The following is a 20,094-nucleotide window of genomic DNA, read 5'->3' on the forward strand; positions in this document are numbered from 1 at the left end:
TTGTAAGAAGAATATTCTGAGTTATTTAGCCCTTCTTTATAAGTAAGATAAAAGTTCATCCAAAGACACTTAGAACCTCTGTACTCTGCCAGGGTTTTAGAAGAAAATCATCAATGCAATTGATAACTTCTTTCTGGCTACTTTAATGGCTTGGTGAGAATCTGGTTTTATTTTTCTTAGATAGGCAAAAACAACAGGCACTATTAAAAAATAAAAAAACTGTCACTTTGCCACATTCTACTGTGGTTAATGCAATAATTTGCTCCTCAGTGAGACACAACACCCAGCCCCCAGACTTGCTTGTGGTTGATAAGATGGTGTCTGCACAGTTGAGCCCTGTTCCAGGAGTCATCAATACAGACTCTCCAGAAGCACAGACTCCTCATAAGCCCCTGTCTATGGATTGGACAATGGGGGAATCAGGTGATAGACACCGTTCCAAAATCTTTCCTTTTTGTCCATCCATCCAATGCACTGGCTTCTTTTGTTAACATCCAGTGTTAAAGGGAAAAAACTATTTAATTTGGTGAACCATGAACGTTGGCTCAGGAGACCTGGCATACGCTGCTTATAAATTATTGAAATTAGCCCGTAGAAAACATGCTGCAATCATGCTTGCCCAGATTTGCAACCTGAAGTTGCTCTGGTTTTGGAACACGAAGGAAAGATACCAAGTACTTCCAACTTCTCAAAATGATAATTTTCAAAAGAGTTTAGCATATTCGGCAAATGCAATTGGACTTGGAATATGCTGAACCTGAAACTGAGGGGAAAAACCTACAGCATCTAGAGGTAAGCTCCAGCCACAGATAAAAACATTGTGGTGCCAATGCCTTCTCCTTTAATGAAGGTTTCCAAGGGCACTGGTTTTGACAGTGATTGAAAGGAAGAGAAGCACAGCTCATCTGGGGGAGAGCGAATCCAGAGAACAAGTCTACAGCTGCCCATGCCGTGGCTGAGAAGGAAGCCTGTGCAAAATCCTGGTCAGAGATGGTCATTTCTGTCAAATGTCCCCAAAATTTAATTTTTAAACATTAATGTTTGATTAATTTGGCATAGTTAACTTCTAGAAAATCTCTTTTAGGATTTGATTATGAGATAAACTGGTGTTCTCCTGCTGGCTTTGGGTATTATCTCATTTTTCTTTTTATCTGTATGTAATCAGGAAGCTGATTTATTTGTATTGTGGGCTATGGAAATAAAGCAGTATAAACAGGTCAGTACTGAATGTGAGATATGTTTTCTGTCTTTCTTTCATGATTCATAGAATAGAAAACTTGTAGCCAGGAAGCAGATTGTATGATTAAATTATATGTGTGTTTGTGATTCTAAAGCTGTTATTTCTTTGTTTGTTTTTTAGTTGCAATATTTAATTTATTTTTGAAATTTCAATTAACATTAAAGGAGGGCAGGAGGTATTTCTGTTTATCTAAGGGTCATGGGTTAAAATTTGGTAATCCTGAATCTAAGCTCTTTAGTCTTGCAGGCAAGCCTCTTACAAATACAACCACCTTTTTCTTCCACCATTCCCCCTGTCTGCACACACTTTCTCCCTGTTAATCACAGCAAAATGTGAGCTCATCATATTTTGTCCCATATCTTTGTCCTTGCACACTCTGTTACTTCTCTCTTGATATGCCCCCACCCTCGCATTTGTAATCAGAGAATTCCTATTTATCCTTAGACAAAATTCAAATGACGTCTCCTCTGAGATGGCTTCCATGATTACACACATTTAACATTTCCTTCATCTGTGCCAATACAAATTTTTACACATCACTATTAGAGTACTTGCATTATTGTAAAGGTTTTGAAAAATACATGAAATTTGCAAAAATACATCTTATAAAATTTGAAGTCTTATAGATGAAGGTAAATGCTCTTTAACCATTACCTCAATTCCTCCTTCTCACATTCCTTAGATGGAAACCCTATTCTCAGTGTGGGGAATGTATTATTAGGGCATTTCTATTGATATATGCATGTATATGTCACTATGTAAAATAGACAGTATTATCTTGTGTGTGAGTTACAAAGATGGCATAACAATACATGTCTTGAGGGACCTTCAAGATGGCAGAGGAGTAAGACATGGAGATCACCTTCCTCCCCACAAATACATCAGAAATACATCTACATGTGGAACAACTCCTACAGAACACCTACTGGACACTGTCAGAAGACCTCAGACTTCCCAAAAGGCAAGAAACTCCCCACGTACCTGGCCATGTGGCTGACAGGGTCTTGGTGCTCTGGCTGGGTGTCAGGCCTGAGGCTCTGAGAGGGAGAGTCGAGATCAGGACATTGGTCAACCAGAGACCTCCCAGCTCCACATAATATCAAATGGCAAAAGCTCTCCCAGAGATCTCCATCTCAACACTAAGACCCAACTCCACTCAACAAACTGCAAGCTACAGTTCTGGACACCCTATGCCAAACAACTAGCAAGACAGGAACACAACCCCACACATTAGCAGAGAGGCTACCTAAAATCGTAATAAGGTCACAGACACACCAAAACACATCACCGGATGCAGTCCTACCCACCAGAAAGACAAGATCCAGCCTCATCCACCAGAACACAGGCACCAGTCCCCTCCACCAGGAAGCCCACACAACCCACTGAACCAACCTTACCCACTGCGGGCAGACACCAAAAATGACGGGAACTACGAACCTGCAGCCTGAGAAAAGAGACCCCAAACACAGTAAGTTAAGCAAAACGAGAAGACAGAGAAATACACAGCAGATGAAGGAGCAAGGTAAACAACCACCAGACCAAACAAATGAAGAGGAAATAGGCAGTCTACCTGAAAAAGAATTCAGAGTAATGATAGTAAAGATGATCTGAAATCTTGGGGATAGAATGGAGAAAATACAAGAAACGTTTAACAAGGACCTAGAAGAACTAAAGAGTAAACAAACAATGATGAACAACACAGTAACTGAAATTTAAAAATCTCTAGAAGGAATCAATAGCAGAATAACTGAGGCAGAAGTACTGATAAGTGACCTGGAAGATAAAATAGTGGAAATAACTACCGCAGAGCAGAATAAAGAAAAAAGAATGAAAAGAATTGAGGACAGTATCAGAGACTTCTGGGACAACATTAAATGCACCAACATTCAAATTACAGGGGTCCCAGTGGAAGAAAAGAAATAAAAGGGACTGAGAAAATATTTGAAGAGATTATAGTTGAAAACTTCCCTAATACGGGAAAGGAAATAGTCAATCAAGTCCAGGAAGTGCAGAGAGTCCCATACAGGATAAATCCAAGGAGAAACATGCCAAGACACATATTAATCAAACTATCAAAACTTAAAAACAAAGAAAAAATATTATAAGCAACAAGTAACATACAAGGGAATCCCCAAAAGCTTAACAGTTGATCTTTCACCAGAAACTCTGCAAGCCAGAAGGGAGTGGCACGACATATTTAAAGTGATGAAAGGGAAAAACCTACAACCAAGATTACTCTACCCAGCAAGGATCTCATTCAGATTCGACGGAGAAATTGAAACCTTTACACACAAGCAAAAGCTAAGAGCATTCAGCACCACCAAACCAGCTTTACAACAAATGCTAAAGGAACTTCTCTAGGCAGGAAACACAAGAGAAGGAAAAGACCTACAGTAAAAAACCCAAAACAATTAAGGAAATGATAAGAGGAACATACATATCAATAGCTACCTTAAATGTAATGGATTAATGGTCCAACCAAAAGACATAGACTGGCTGAATGGATACAAAAACAAGACCCGTACATATGCTGTCTATAAGAGACCACTTCAGACCCTGGGACACATACAAACTGAAAGTGAGGGAATGGAAAAAAATACTCCATGCAAATGGAAATCAAAAGAAAGCTGCAGTAGCAATTCTCATATCAGACAAAATAGACTTTAAAATAAAGACTATTACAAGAGACAAAGAAGGACACTACATAATGATCAAGGGATCAATCCAAGAAGAAGATATAACAATTGTAAATATTTATGCACCCAACATAGGAGCACCTCAATACATAAGGCAAATGTTAACAGCCATAAAACGGGAAACCGACACTGACACAATCATAGTAGGGGACTTTAACACCCCACTTTCACCAACGGGCAGATCATCCAAAATGAAAATAAATAAGGAAACACAAGCTTTAAATGATACATTAAACAAGATGAACTTCATTGATATTTATAGGACATTGCATCCAAAAACAACAGAATACACTTTCAAGTGCTCATGGAACATTCTCCAGGATAGATCATATCCTGGGTCACAAATTAAGCCTTGGTAAATTTAAGAAAATTGAAATCATATCAAGTATCTTTTCTGACCACAATGCTATGAGACTAGATATCAATTACAGGAAAAAATCTGTAAAAAATACAAACACAAGGAGGCTAAACAATAGCCTACTTAATAACCAAGAGATCACTGAAGAAATCAAAGAGGAAATCAAAAATACCTAGAAACAAATGACAATGAAAACACGATGACCCAAAACCTATGGGATGCAGCAAAAGCAGTTCTAAGAGGGAAGTTTATAGCAATACAATCCTACCTCAAGAAACAAGAAACATCTCAAATAAACAACCTAACCTTACACCTAAAGCAGTTAGAGACAGAAGAACAAAAACCCCCAAAGTTAGCAGAAAAAAAGATATCATAAAGATCAGGTCAGAAATAAATGCAAAAGAAATGAAGGAAATGATAGCAAAGATCAATAAAACTAAAAGCTGGTTCTTTGAGAAGATAAACAAAATTGATAAACCATTAGCCAGACTCATCAAGAAAAAAAGAGAGAAAACACAAATCAATAGAATTAGAAATGAAAAAGGAGAAGTAACAGCTGACACTGCAGAAATACAAAGGATCATGAGAGATTACTTCAAGCAACTATATGCCAATAAAATGGACAAACTGGAAGAAATGGACAAATTCTTAGAAAAGCACAACCTTCTGAGACCGAACCAGGAAGAAATAGAAAATATGAACAGACCAATCACAAGCACTGAAATTGAAACTGTGATTCAAAGTCTTCCAACAAAGAAAAGCCCAGGACCAGAAGGCTTCACAGGCAAATTCTATCAAACATTTAGAGAAGAGCTAACACCCATCCTTCTCAAACTCTTCCAAAATATATCAGAGGGAGGAACACTCCCAAATTCATTCTACGAGGCCACCATCACTCTGATAGCAAAACCAGACAAAGATGTCACAAGAAAAGAAAACTACAGGCCAATATCACTGATGAGAATAGATGCAAAAATCCTCAGCAAAATATTAGCAAACAGAATCCAACAGCACATTAAAAGGATCATACACCATGATCAAGTGGGGTTTATCCCAGGAATGCAAGGATTATTCAATACACGCAAATCAATCAATGTGATACACCATCTTAACACATTGAAGGAGAAAAACCATATGATCATCTCAATAGATGCACAAAAAGCTTTTCACAAAATTCAACACTCACACACTTATGGTCACCTTATCTTTGATAAAGGAGGCAAGAAGATACAGTGGAGAAAAGACAGCCTCTTCAATAATTGGTGCTGGGGAAACTGGACAGCTACATATAAAAGAATGAAATTAGAACACTCCATAACAGCATACACAAAAATAAGCTCACAATGGATTAAAGACCTAAATGTAAGGCCAGATACTCTAAACCTCTTAGAGGAAAACATAGGCAGAACACTCTATGACATAAATCACAACAAGATCCTTTTTGACCCACCTCCTAGACAAATGGAAATAAAACCAAAAATAAAAAAATGGGACCTAATGAAACTTAAAAGCTTTTGCACAGCAAAGGGAACCATAAACAAGACGTAAAGACAGCCCTCAGAATTGGAGAAAATATTTGCATATGAAGCATCTGACAAAGGATTAATCTCCAAAATATACAAGCAGCTCATGCAGCTCAATATCAAAAAAACAAACAACCCAATCCAAAAATGGGCAGAAGACCTAAATAGACATTTCTCCGAAGAAGATACACAAATTGCCAACAAACACATGGAAAGCTGCTCAACATCACTAATCATTAGAGAAATGCAAATCAAAACTACAATGAGGTATCATCTCACACCAGTCAGAATGGGCATCATCAAAAATTCTACAAACAATAAATGCTGGAGAGGGTGTGGAGAAAAGGGAACACTCTTGCACTGTTGGTGGGAATGTAAATTGATACAGCCACTATGGAGAGCAGTATGGAGATTCCTCAAAAAACTAAAGATTGAACTACCATATGTCCCAGCAATCCCACTACTGGGCATATACCCTGAGAAAACCGTAATTCAAAAAGACTCATGTACCACAATGTTCATTGCAGCTGTATTTACAATAGCCAGGACATGGAAGCAACCCCTAAGTGTCCATCGACAGATGAATGGATAAAGATGTGGCACGTATATACAATGGAATATTACTCAGCCATAAAAAGAAATGAAATTGAGTTATTTGTAGTGAGATGGATGGGCCTAGAGGTTGTCATACAGAGTGAAGTAACTCAGAAAGAGAAAAACATATACTGTATGCTAACAGACACATATGGAAACTAAAAAAAAAAAAAAAAAAAAAGGTTCTGAAGAATCTAGGCACATGACAGAAATAAAGGTGCAGATGTAGAGAATGGACTTGAGGACAAGGGGAGGGGGAAGGGTAAGCTGTGATGAAGTGAGAGAGTGGCATGGACATATATACACTACCAAATGTAAAATAGATAGCTAGTGGGAAGCAGCCACATAGCACAGGGAGATCAGCTTGGTGCTTTGTGACCACCTAGAGGGGTGGGATAGGGAGGTTGAGAGGGAGACGCAAGAGGGAAGGGATATGGAGATATATGTATATGTATAGCTGATTCACTTTGTTATAAAGCAGAAACTAACACACCACTGTAAAGGAATTATGCTCCCATAAAGATGTTAAAAAAGAGAAAGAAATTTGGACAAAGATAAACTCCAATGGAAATATATGATCTCAGCCCTCAGCCATGTTGTACTTCATTATTACTGAATGGTTATGTGCCTTTTAACTCATCCATAAAAGCGGAGACCACAAAATTGAAAATCAGAATAAGTGGAACATGGGGCCAACAAGGCTCCTTTGAACTTATGATGCTCCCCAGTCATGGGTGGCAGCTGAATCTTCAGAGACACTAGGAGTTGTGCCTCACCAGTTTCACTGTACTTTGCAAGTATCCCGGCTACCATTTGCATCAAGCCAGAAGAATCTGACCTCCATCCATAGCCTGGCTGTTATCAGACTAAGTTCAAACCTTATTATTTGACTAACTACTTATTCTTTGGTTTCTCCTTCCCTCTTAGATGTTTGCTGAAGAACAAAGATAAATAAATAAATAATTGCAGCTTGTCTTAAAAAAAAACAATGCATGTGTTGTTCTGCAAACTGGTGATTTCTTTGCATATTTGTCTTATCTACTAACTTGCAGGAGAGTTCCACCCATCCCATCAGATGGTGACAACTTTTGGTCCAAAGATGATCTGTGTGTGTGTGTGTGTGTGTGTGTGTGTGTGTTCATACATGTGTGTTTCATTTTATCCCTTGCACCTGTTTGTCCACTCCTCCCAACAGTGCTTAGATGATGACCATTGCATAGTTAATAGTTTAATATATGTCTTTACTTATTAAGTATTATGTACCCATGTTGCTCCTTCATTTCTACAGAAAGACATAAAGCAAACTAAAATTTAAGACTGAGTAATGACAAGTAACATATTTAATGTGTGTAATTCCTAGGCAAATGACATATATGCACTGGAATTTCAGTCGGCAGTCCTCTTCATAAGTTAGAGTAGAAAGAAGTTTCCACAGTGATACTTCCATCACAATTACTACAAAATACCAATTATATTCATTTTCCTTCAGGATAGTTTCCTAATTAATATTATATGGACTGTCTGGAGGCTCCTCAAAAAATTAAAAATAGATGTATCATATGCTCCATCAATTCCACTTCTGGGTGTATACCCAAAGGAAAAGAAAACAGGGTATTGAGGAGATAGATGCATCTGAATGTTCATAGCAATACTATTCACAGTAGCCAAGATATGGAAATAACCTAAGTGCCAATCAGTAGATGAATGGATAAAAAAGATGTGAGATACATATATCTCACTGGAATTTTATTCATATATACATATACATACACACTGGAACATTATTCACTGGCAACATTGGCCTTCAGCACATTATGCTAAGTGAGATAAGTCAGACGGAGAAAGACAAATACCGTATGATATCACTTACATGTGGAATCTAAAAACGCCAAACTCAAAAAAAAAAAAACAAACCCAAAGAAACCCAGAGTGAAATGGCGGTTACCAGGAGATGGCCAGTGGGAGGAAAAGAACAGATGTTTAAGGGTATAAATTTTCAAAGGGTGGTATTTAAGCCTTGGAGACCTAATGCATAGCATAGTGAATATAGACAACAATATTGCATTATAATCGTCAAACTTTCTAAGAGACTAGAAGTTAATTATTCCAGCCACCACACACAAATGCTGATTATGTATTGTGATAGAGGTGCTAATTATCACTACAGTGGCAATCACATTACATAAATAAATATGTCAAATTACATACTGTATGTGTTAAATTTACACAATTTTATATGTCAAATATATTTCAGTAAAAAATTAAAAAAAGATTATATGGACTCATCACAAGTGATGAACAAGTCCATTTCGTATGAGTGTTTTCCTTAAGATAAGGAACATATGGGAAATTATCTTTCCTTTTGGGAATTGTTGGACTATTGAAGGAGGTTAATGGAAGAGAAGTTTATTGAGGCCAAACCCAAAACTTGGTGACATGTATTTTTTTTATCTGAGTTTTACAAAGCACATTGCTAGTTATACTCTAAAAATTAGCTCAAATTGTCTTGGGGCAGATAGTAGCAGACAACTGAGCATAAATATTAACCACTCTAGTATTATATAAATGACAGTCTCTTCTCTCAAGTGGCAGAAATGCCTCTGGCAAAGAGAAAAAAATGCCTGGGTGGCAGATTTTCTTCCTGTATGTGTGTCTTCAATAGATTAAAAGGAAAAGGAAAAACAAATTCTGAATGACTAGTCCTGTTCTTCATGTTATTTAAAGAATTTCTTGGATATCCAAGTCTCAAGGACCTTCAGCTATTTCTAATATAGATGCAAATAGAGTTGATGAAAATCTAATCTTCCTTACTAGGGCTACATCTTGGGCCAGTGGGAAATCAAACAGCTTCTCTCATATTGCCAGGGGTGAGGGCTTCCTACTGGAAAAGCATATGATATGAAATCAGGAGACCTTATTTCAAATGCCAGTTCTGCCACTTGCCAGCTGAATGAATTTTGGCAATTTACTTACACTTCCTGCGCCTCGGTGTTCTCACCTGTAATATTGGGATGATCATGTCTATGCAGAACACAGAGCACAATGTTAATGTCAGGTTAGGTGAAGTGTCACTTGGCCATGTTTCCGTGTTCACATCTCGGTCATTCCTGGCCGTGTTTTTGTTGTTCTCCTTACACCTTTCCCAAACCTGTTCTAGGGGAGAGTCTCCAACTGTCTCCTGCTGTTGCTGAGGGTTGTCCTGGATATTTTCCAGCTGCTCCTTGCGGTGTCCTGTCAGAGTCTGACCTTCACTGGCTGCATCAAGTGATGCTATTGTCCTCTGGCTTCTGGTCCTTCTTGGCCAGTGGGTGGCGTCGGCAGAGCTGGGAGCATGAGAGTGAGGTCAGAGGGCTCCTCCATGCCAGCAACAGGAGGGGCAGCGCCTGGGCTCCTGGCCGCAGCTCTCCCTCAAGAGCCTGGTGACACAGTATTTTAATGTATGTCTGTTGCCTAATAAGTATTATGTATCCATGTTGCTCCTTCATGACTATAGGAAGACAGTAGAATCAAACCAAAATTTAAGATTGTGTGATGACCAACAAGATATTCAACTTGTGTAATTCCTAGGCAAATTTATACATGTACATGACTTTCAGTAGGTAATCTTCCCCATAGGTTAGAGTGGAAAGAAGTTTCCACGGTGGTGCTTCCATCAAAATTACTACAAAATACCAATTATGTTCATTTCCCTTCAGAATAGTTTCCAACTTGACTGTATAGACTGATCAAAAAGGGTTGAACAAGTCCATTTCATATGAGAGTTTTCCTTAAGTAAAGAACCTAAGGGATCCCTCCCTCACAGCCTTACCTCTTCCTGGTAACAGATGCCCCATTCTTGCTTGCCGGGTCCCCCCACTATATAAACACTCCCTTTCTGGAACTCTCCTGTGAAGGTGTCTTGTCTTTCCGACAGACCCTGATCTATTGAGAGCAAGTGTGTGGGGCCCCTGTAGCTCTCTTGTCAGACTCCCCAGGCATCACAACTACGGAAAATCTGTGCTGATAACTGTTCCAAATTCTCAGATTTAGTACAGAGTCTAACAGCCTAGAACTGCAGAGGAATCTGTTTTCTGAGATTCCAGTGCAGTTGGATAGATTTATTTATTTCTAGAAAATTTGTCTAGAAATCTAATGAGAACTCTCTGTAACATTTCATGAGCAAGAAGTCAGTTACTTTTTATTTTTTGTTGAAGTACAGTTGATTTATAATGTTATATTAGTTTCAGGTGTGCTACATAGTGATTCAATATTTTTATAAATTATACTCCATTTGAAGGTTATTATAAAGGTTGGTATAGTCCCTGTGCTGTACATTATATCCTTGTATCTTTTTTATTTTATACCTAGTAGTTTGTTCCTAAGGATTCAGTTATTAAAAGCAAAAACAGGGGCTTCCCTGGTGTCACAGTGGTTGAGAGTCCACCTGCCGATGCAGGGGATGCGGGTTCATGCCCCGGTCCGGGAAGATCCCACATGCCGCGGAGCGGCTGGGCCCGTGAGCCATGGCCGCTAAGCCTGTGCGCCTGGTGCCTATGCTCCGCAATGGGAGAGGCCACAACGGTGAGAGTGTACCACAAAAAAGAAAAAAAAAAAAGAAAGCAGAAACAACCCAAAACCAAAACTGGTAGAAAAATGGAATGCTCTGATAATTTTTGTATGTACAGTTTTTAGTGTTGATGGCAATGACGTCAGCATCTTTTGGTATATTCTAGTCCTTTTTTCCCTAAATATTTTCTCTTAATTATCTTCTATTACTTCTATTAAGCTTTTTCTGTATACTTTTTCAAATATATGATAGTGTCTGTAAGAAAATGCGAAATCTCTTGCAAGTTTAGTAATTAGTTTTCAGAATTTTTAAAAATACGTATTTTGAAGTAATGGCATAATGAAAAGATAAGGTTTCAAGTGAGACAAATTTGAGTTAGAATTTTTAAATCTACCTTTTACTAGGTTTGTGACTTGGGGACAATTAGTTGTTCATTTATAGCTTTGCTTATCTCAAGATATATTTTAAGAATTAAATAAAAGTGTGTCAGTAAAACCCTTGGCATGGGGCCTGGCATGCAGGAAGCATTCATTTACATGTCTTCATGTCTGCAGTGACCCGTCTACTAGATACCTATCTGAGACAGTGAATACCTTCATTGATGGAACTTTAACAAATATTGTTTTTTATCCCTAAGTTGGAATGCATTCAAGTTTCACTGTTCCATTAATTGCTCTTGAAAGATGCCCAGAAGTTAAGGCTTTGTTGTCTCTGTTGCTCTGAAAAGGAAATAGGATGGAAATAATGATCTCGTTGGAACCAGAGCTAAGAAGAGCCTCTGTCCCTACATTACTTGCAACGCGGCGTTCACAGTGCTGTTTATGAAGACAGAGGACAAGCAAGATCAAGGCCATGGCTAAAGTCAGCAGTCACACTCCCAGAGCTCCAACCATGGAGGGAATTTTATGTGATAGAAAGAACACCTTCAGTATAGCACTCCTTTACTCCACGTGCCAGGGAGAGCCTCTTCCTGGATGAGTATTCGAGAAGCACAGATTTGAATGACAGAGAAACCTTAAAACAGCACCATGAATTTAAAGTGACAGATGCTTTCAACACAGTCCCCAGGTGAACGATGCCCATGTCCCTTGCTCTTCAGCTGAACCAGGGAGAGGAGTGTTTCTAACCCCGCCTGGAGCCTAGCCTAGTCAGGTGCCAAAGGCCTCGGCTACAAGATGACTGTGAGTCTTCCAGATACCATTTTAAACTACCAGGCACAATTCTATTTAAAAATGAACAGTTGGTTCACATTGTTAAAGGACTTCCCCATATTAGTCTGACTGCTCTGGGATTAGATCCAGGTCATGGCTGAATCTGCTGGATCTACCCTGGCTTCTAACTCCTAGGTGTTACATTCAGACCCTGTCCAAACTCATGGAACAATTCCTAGAGCATTTATAACATTTTCATCCAAGAAGTCCTCTTCCAGCCTTCGCTAGTTCATTGCTTCACTAGATTTCAAAAATCCTAAATTTCAAATAGTGAGCTGGAGGACGTGACGCTTCTCAAATCTGCCCCCGAATCCTGAACTTTGTAGTTCTTCCTGGCAGGTAAAGTAACGTGGACAACAACATAAATTTCAAGCTGTGATATTCCCCGTTGTGTTCCTTCTCCAATTTAAAATGATGTGATGGGGCTTCCCTGGTGGCGCAGTGGTTGAGAGTCCGCCTGCCGATGCAGGGGACACGGGTTCGTGCCCCGGTCCAGGAAGATCCCACATGCCGCGGAGCGGCTGGGCCCGTGAGCCATGGCTGCTGGGCCTGCGCGTCCGGAGCCTGTGCTCCGCAACGGGAGAGGCCACAGCAGTGAGAGGCCCGCGTACCGCAAAACAAAAAATAAAAATAATAAATAAATAAATAAAATGATTTGATGTGTGAGAGAAAGGAGAGGTAGCATTTCATTTATGCCTTTCTCAGATTACAGAGTAGATACAGAAAGAACATCCTCAGAAGAATATCTATGAGAATGAAGCTGACTTATTTTTTGAAATCGTACAGAAAGATTGAATGTTCTAGGCAAACAGGGAGCCAGAAAAAGACAGTGAGGTTTTGAAAAAATAAATCAATGGGCTGGAAAAAGATATAAACAAAAACAGTGAAATATTCACTCAGCTTCTTCACCTTTACATGGAGTGAGAATGTTGAACCAGCTCCTCTGTCTAATGTTTTATAATTTTACACGTCTCAGCTCCCCAGCAACGATATAGACTGTAAAACCGTCCAGTGGAGAGGTGGGTAGGAGAACCACCACAAGGAAGATGGAGAACTTTAGGTTTAACCACCATGAATTCAATAGTAACCGTCAAAAGCTATACACAGGTGACCCCTTTCATAAAGTAAGAATTGGGGATTGATCTGGATGAAAGTTTTTGCGTGTCTCTGTGGCCTCAGGGTTCTGTGCCCCTGGATCAAAGGACATTCTGACGTTACCTAATGCCACAGCAGTGCCTTTAGAGAAGGCGAAATCTATTTACAATAAACCCTCTGCAAATAGCACAGCCTGCATTTTCAACCTGAGGGCTGTCACACAGGTGTGACTGGGTCGCATATTCCGTACCACAGCAGAAAAGCCCAGCACCTGGGCGGCATGCACCTCAGTGTACCTGAACCTTAATAAGACGTGAGCCACCGCAGCCAGACGTGCAAGGTCAAGGACGGCACGGCCCCTCCAGGCGAGGCTCCCAGCAGCCTCGGAGGGCAGGGCAGCTGTGACTAAGCGGACGGCAACTGCGGTGAGGGTGGTCATCCCTGCTCTAACAGTTGGTTTGACATAAGGGATTGTTCTTGGGAAGGGTCACCTTCTGTTTCAACTTAAAAATCGCAACTGGCATCACTAAGTTTGATGTAAGGCTATTTTCAGCTTCTGCCACTATACCACACAACAATCAGAGGCAGTCACACAGTACAGAAGCATTGAATCAAGATAGGGCTGGGTTTCAGAAGGGCCATCTCCCAAGTATATGCATGTTTTTTTAAAAGACGAGCCATAAAATGGAATTCTAGTTGTTCACAATGATCTCTGTCAAGGGTGACGCTCACGGCAGAGCCTCTGATCACTGTCTCTTCAGTAATAACAATAAAGGTGCCTGGCTGTGACCTCCTGCCAGAGCTGCATTTCCCATTCCTCCTGATGCTGTGTCTCTAGAAGGGAGACGTGGGTCTTCTCAGGTTTCAGCATTAAGTTAGGTGGCAGAGGCTGCTGCGGGAGCCCCAACGTAGGACATCAGTGGGGGCCTTGGGACAGCACAGGGGGTGTAGCCGAAGCGAACTTTTCATTTTCCAAGCACGAAGCTCCAATCAGATGACTGTTGTGCGTGTCCATGAAAATCATAATTTATAATTCTGGCCACCTCTGAGCTGAATCCTGTAGAAGATGTTTATTCATTCCCCCCTCCCCCTTCACCACCCTTCAGACATTGCCATGTTACCAAGGAAGTTACTGGGAAAAAAGAAGATTGGGAAAACCAGGGTGAGAAAACTCACGTGTTGAGGTTGCCTTCATGAAGCCCCAGGAGCCCTTGGAGAGAATAAATTCAGCTCATTTGTGATTTGGAGACATGTCAATAGCAAACTGAAGTTTTAAATTTTTCAGTGGAATATTTGGGGTCATGGGAACAGTGACTACTGTGGGACAAATAAAATTAAAGCCCCCTTTTGCTTTATGTTCTGTTTGATGTTATGTCATCCTTCAGAGATCTGCTCCAGTATACAGAAGTGGGTTGTAGGTAGGACTGTGCTATCTGAGCTTTTTATCCTCTACTTTCTACAAAAAGGACTTATGCTACATCATTGATCTTCAGTGATTCCTAATTTCTTACTGCTTTTCTTAGAATACAAACCATAGTTTCATCTAATGGGGTCTTCTGCTCTTTCCTTTTTGCATTCTCTTCCTTGGAGATTGTACTCATTCTTATTGTAACTATGGTACCAGAATCCATGCCTGGGCTCACTCCCTCCCCCTCCAGGCCTGCGTTCCATCAGAGCCCTTCCGTGGACCCGTCACATCCACCTGCGCTTAATCCATCACTCTTAACATCTCTCGGCCTGTGTTCACAGCGCTCCCTTAGTCTACAGTGTCGCGTCCTGGCTCCTGCTTTCTTAGAAACTCAGCCTATCTTTAGGCACAATGGTGTTATAGAACCCTATCCCCAGGTTCAGGTGACATTCAGAACGTGTATTAGTCAGTGTGGCATGGGCGTCTGTCACGAGGCAGAGCTAACATGAGCCTGGGTGCTGCGGGCAGCACTGTTGGGCGGCAGCTCTGAGCATCACACTCTCTGACATTTATGTTTACAGATCTGTCAACGCCATCACACACGTCACGCTGAAAGTTCTCTGATGTCTCGGCCCTGTTCACACTTTGAATCCCAGTCATGTTCAGAGTGCACGGGTGCCTAAAATGCTCATTGAATTTGAGTGAATGAATCATCTTTCTTTAAAAAAATTTTTTGTTTGTTTTTAAAGAACAACTCTATTGAGGTAAAGTGGACACACATTAAACTGTAGATAGTTAAAGTATACCATTTAAGTTTTGACATATATGTATATGCCCATGAAATCCTTGCCAACATCAGGGTAATGGACATACCTGTGATCTCTCAAAGTTGATCATTCCCTTTTGTAATCTCTACTGAATCATCTTTCTTGATTTCAGTGCTTCGTTTCCACGAACCTAGCCTTATTTCACATTTGCTATTTGGGTATCATACTCCTCTGTTGACTTGTGTTGGCCCTTTCCATATGGACTGTTGTCAACTTTGTCTCTCCCTCTATTTCAGGAGCTTAATGTTACAGATTTCAAGCTGTTATTCTAAATTAAAATAATCATCTGACCAATTAACTACTGCTCTGAAATCTATGTTACACTGAAATTTTAGAAATAAATATCCTTTTATATCTCTATGTTAAATAGGAAAAGCCAAGGGTGGAACTTTGAGATATGTTAGAAACACTTCTCCCATTTAAAAAATTTCTGCATCAGCCCATTGACCAAGATTTTTTATGATAGGATGTCTACCCAACTATGTGTATATGTAATCACATTGTTTTCTAGTCTGTATTTATCAGTACATCTCCAAAGACATCTTGTCTTTTAAAAAAAGTGTCCTGTTGGAATCAAGATACAGTATATCTATAATACTGTATGTTCAAATCTTGCACCTATAGGTTTAGTTATCATAAAGATATTAAAAGAGGAGTCTGGGATAATGGGCCCTGGAAGACACATCTTTCCTCCTTGGGGGACCAGGAACCATCTCTCATTTGCATCTAGAGCGTATCACTGTGGGCCTTTTAGATATAAGACCACTGGCTCCAAATGTCACTGTGGTAGACATTTGAAAATGTCAACTGCCCAAGTAGAAAACATGTACCAAAACATGTAAGGCTTAAGGATTAATAAGAGGTAAACACAAGGAGTCCGTGAGCCACAGCCAGAAAAGCAGGGGTGGGAGGGAGAGCAGGTCTTTTTGAGGCAGAAAATGTATTTGTAAGTAGATCATGCGAGCAGCCGTCTCCTTGCCATTTCACTGCCGTCAGGATGTGCGCCGTGCATAGCCATGACCTAACCTTTCTTTGATGTACAAGCTATTATGATCCATTATCCATTTGGGCTGCAACTGAACATCTGCACATTCTCTTTGAAATGGCTTCTCCATTAGAATCACAAAGTCCTTTCAATTCCTCGACATCTTTTCACCCAGATAGTGAAAATGATGCCTGTGTAGCAAGCTCAGCTCCGGGTTCCCCAGAGTCCCCCTGCACCAATCTTCTGACCCATTCTTGCCTTCCAGGGCACCACACTGTTTTTCCTCACCTTTCACGGGAGTTATGGGATGTAGAAGCTAACCCTGTGTAGTAAGTTCTAACGTGTGGCACAGAGTTTTCAGTTAGGTCTGCTGTGTTGGATTTTATTCTCGATGCTAAAAAAGAACTTTAAACATGACCCTTAAAAAGTGCCTTCAGGATTTCCCTGGTGGCGCAGTGATTAAGAATCCACCTGCCAGTGCAGGGGACACTGGTTCGAGCCCTGGTCCGGGAAGATCCCACATGCCGCAGAGCAGCTAAGCTCGTGAGCCACAACTACTGAGCCCGTGAGCCACAACTACTGAAGCCCCTGCGCCTACAGCCCGTGCTCCACAACAAGAGACACCACCGCAATGAGAAGCCCGCGCATCACAGAGAAGAGTAGCCCCCGCTCGCCGCAACTAGAGAAAAGCCTGCACACAGCAACAAAGACCCAACGCAGCCAAGAAAAAAAAAAAAAAAGAGAGAAAAAAAGGAGTGCCTTCACTTTTGGAAAAGACGTCTACAAGCAGAGGACATGAAGGCGCCCATGGCTTCCCCTTGAGCAATGGCAGAGGCCTGAACTATGAAAATTCTGACGTCTAGAAGCAGAGAACATGAAGGCGCCCATGGCTTCCCCTTGAGCAATGGCAGAGGCCTGAACTGTGAAAATTCTGACGTCTAGAAGCAGAGGACGTGAAGGCATCCATGGCTTCCCCTTGAGCAATGGCAGAGGCCTGAACTATGAAAATTCTGACAGCTCTTCCTGGTTTCCGTGGTGAGAAGTGGGCTTCTTGTGGATGGACCACTCACGGGATGCTTTTGTTCCTGAAGGTTTTGAATTAGTTGTTTGGTGCACGTCTCCCTCCTCCCCATGTGTGACTGTATTGAACCAGGGCATCAACCTTACTTGAGGACCAGTGGGCTGATTCTTTAAGATGAGCGAGGATTCTCCTTCCCATCTCTAAATTCTGTGTGTAGAAGAAACGTGCCAGGCATCGTTATTCTATCTCGAGTGTATGTTTGCAGGCACCTCCGACCACCTGCAATATTTCCTTGTAAAATAATACGTATCCTGTGGCCTGACCTGCAATACAAAACTGTAGACTTAATGCCACCCGACTGCGGAAGCCTTGCGTGTAATGAACAGGGCACTTAGAGTTGATGCACCCTGCACCTTCATTTCAAAGCAGTGCTTTCATACCATAAAACACACTTCCTATGCAAAACTCATCTTTACATGCTGATTTTTCATTGCTGTGTGGGACGGCCTCTGAACATTGAACAATTCCTAGCTTTCTTTTTTCTCAGCTGCTTATAATTATTTCACTTTCTCTCCCCAAAGTCAATGCTAATATCTTTTGAACAAGTGGTCTCTCTGTGATATCACCTTTGTATGAGTACATGAGAAAACTCTCAACCGTATCCTGCACTAATTTCTTTTCCTTTATTCTTATCCGGTGTTAAACGCAAAGTAATGAGAAGGCATTCATAATAATGACAGGATTGAAATGAGTAGAGCCAATCGTGCTACGATTACGTTGTTATCACACAAGCATGTTTCTTCTGTTTTCCCATGGAGACATATATAATGGTTTGTAGAAGCAAGGAAGATAAAACTTCTATGGGATTTTCGGGTGTCTGTTATAATCTCTGGATTCCAAAGACTGGGATTACTCACCATGTGATGTTCTACTCAGTTAATGAGAAAAATATAGAGAGTCTGCACCTCCTGGGAGTGCTTGGGCGGTTGGTTTAGATGCGTAGCAGAGTTCAGCTTCAATAGAAGCTATTGGCTGGTGATTGAAGGAAATTTAACTGCAAAACCTTATCTTAACGTACGGTTCTTAACAACTAATGACCTATCCTGTAACCGAGGATAAACTTCTGTGTATCAGGTGAAATACCTTATAATTTCAATCAGGGTCTTAATAGCACCTGGTGAATTGTGTTGAGACGATGAGTAAACTCTGCTGAGTTACTCATTGTCCCAATAACTTTTCTCATTTTTCCTATAATTGTACAACTTCTGGGTCTTAGCAGCCAAGAATAAGAATGATATTTTCTATACTCTTATTGCAAAGAAGTGTAGCCATGTTCTGGCCAGGCGGGATTTGAGTGGAGGGTATGAGGCCATCCCCCTTTTTTCTTCTTACCGGCAGGATCGCAGGTGTGAGTGAGTCCTCTTAGACCCCGAGGATGAAGCAACCCTCTTGGGACGGCAGAACAACCAGGCCGAGGAAGCTGCCCATGTACCAGACCCCAGGAGCCGCCCTACAAGCCCTGGACAACTTTTACCCAGACTACTGGATGAGTGAGAAAAAGGTCAATTATATTTAAGCTACCATTATAATTCTCTGTTGTAGCAGCCAACTGTAGCCTTAACCAACACAGAAAGTTGTAAGAAATCCAGGCCAAAAAATAAAATAGCAGAAGCATCATGAAGTGGTCAGTTAGACCACAGGGGTTGATGTTCAGGGAAGAAAAAACATTTGGTGAAAGGAAAACGAGGTGTGTTTTTCAGCTGTTTCCACAATGTCAAAGGCAGAAGCTGGTGGAAAGCAGGTGCTCGAACGATGTTTGCTGAACCTTCTGTTAAGTGAAACCCTGGGCAGGGGTGGGGTAGGAAGATCTTAATAGCCCACAGAGTGGAAATAAAGAGGGATCAAAAGGGCCTCTTGCTCCAAAAGTTCCTGTAGGAATACTGTGCCTAGTATTTTAAGAAAAAATAACAAGCTTTCTTGGGATGTTCTCATTGTTATTCAGACAACTTAACTCCAAAATTTGGACATTATAACAGTAACAGCAGCAGCAGAGGCAACTGGAAATAACATAAGTTAGCCAAACAAATGAAGAAGGGTAGAGACTGAATTTGTTTCCCTGGAGAAATTGAGTAAAAAGATTTCCTCATGGAACAGAAAGTGCAGCAGGATTGTTAATCTTGATCATCTGCTCAAGGGAAACTAGTCTTTAGAGACTAATATTTCAAACTAAGGGAAAACAGGCTGCTAGAAACAAAGGCACAGGAAATCCCTCAACATGATATTCAGTTGTGAGCAATTTATGTAAAATATCTTAAGATGGGTATGGTGTTTGAGATACGGTGGATACATTTTAATTGGAGATGGAGCAGTTAATGTATCATAGAGTCTATTGATTATAATTATCTACTAAGATATCAAAGAAATAATTTAGTGTAACAAATAGTTAGTGAACACTCTGCTAAGATTTATGGAAGATGCAAATGAGGCCACATATCGTCTCTGCTCTTAGGTGACTTTCTTTCTGAAGAAAAAGCCTAGCTGTACTTGCAAATGCAGTTCCTAAAAGAAACAGAAATTGAACTAAACAGGA

General features: G+C 40.6%; 1 long non-coding RNA gene across 1 annotated transcript in view; it reads left to right on the forward strand.

Moving 5' to 3' along the window:
* The window catches only part of LOC141276272 (uncharacterized), a 148,365-nt gene that overhangs the window by 89,885 nt on the left and 38,386 nt on the right, over window positions 1–20,094 (forward strand). Inside the window, exon 2 of the long non-coding RNA XR_012325544.1 lies at window positions 18,903–19,065. This is a non-coding gene — a long non-coding RNA (uncharacterized lncRNA). The remainder of the gene's footprint in view (window positions 1–18,902; window positions 19,066–20,094) is intronic.

Source organism: Tursiops truncatus, chromosome 13 (genome assembly GCF_011762595.2).
Source record: "Tursiops truncatus isolate mTurTru1 chromosome 13, mTurTru1.mat.Y, whole genome shotgun sequence".
NCBI lineage: Eukaryota > Metazoa > Chordata > Mammalia > Artiodactyla > Delphinidae > Tursiops > Tursiops truncatus.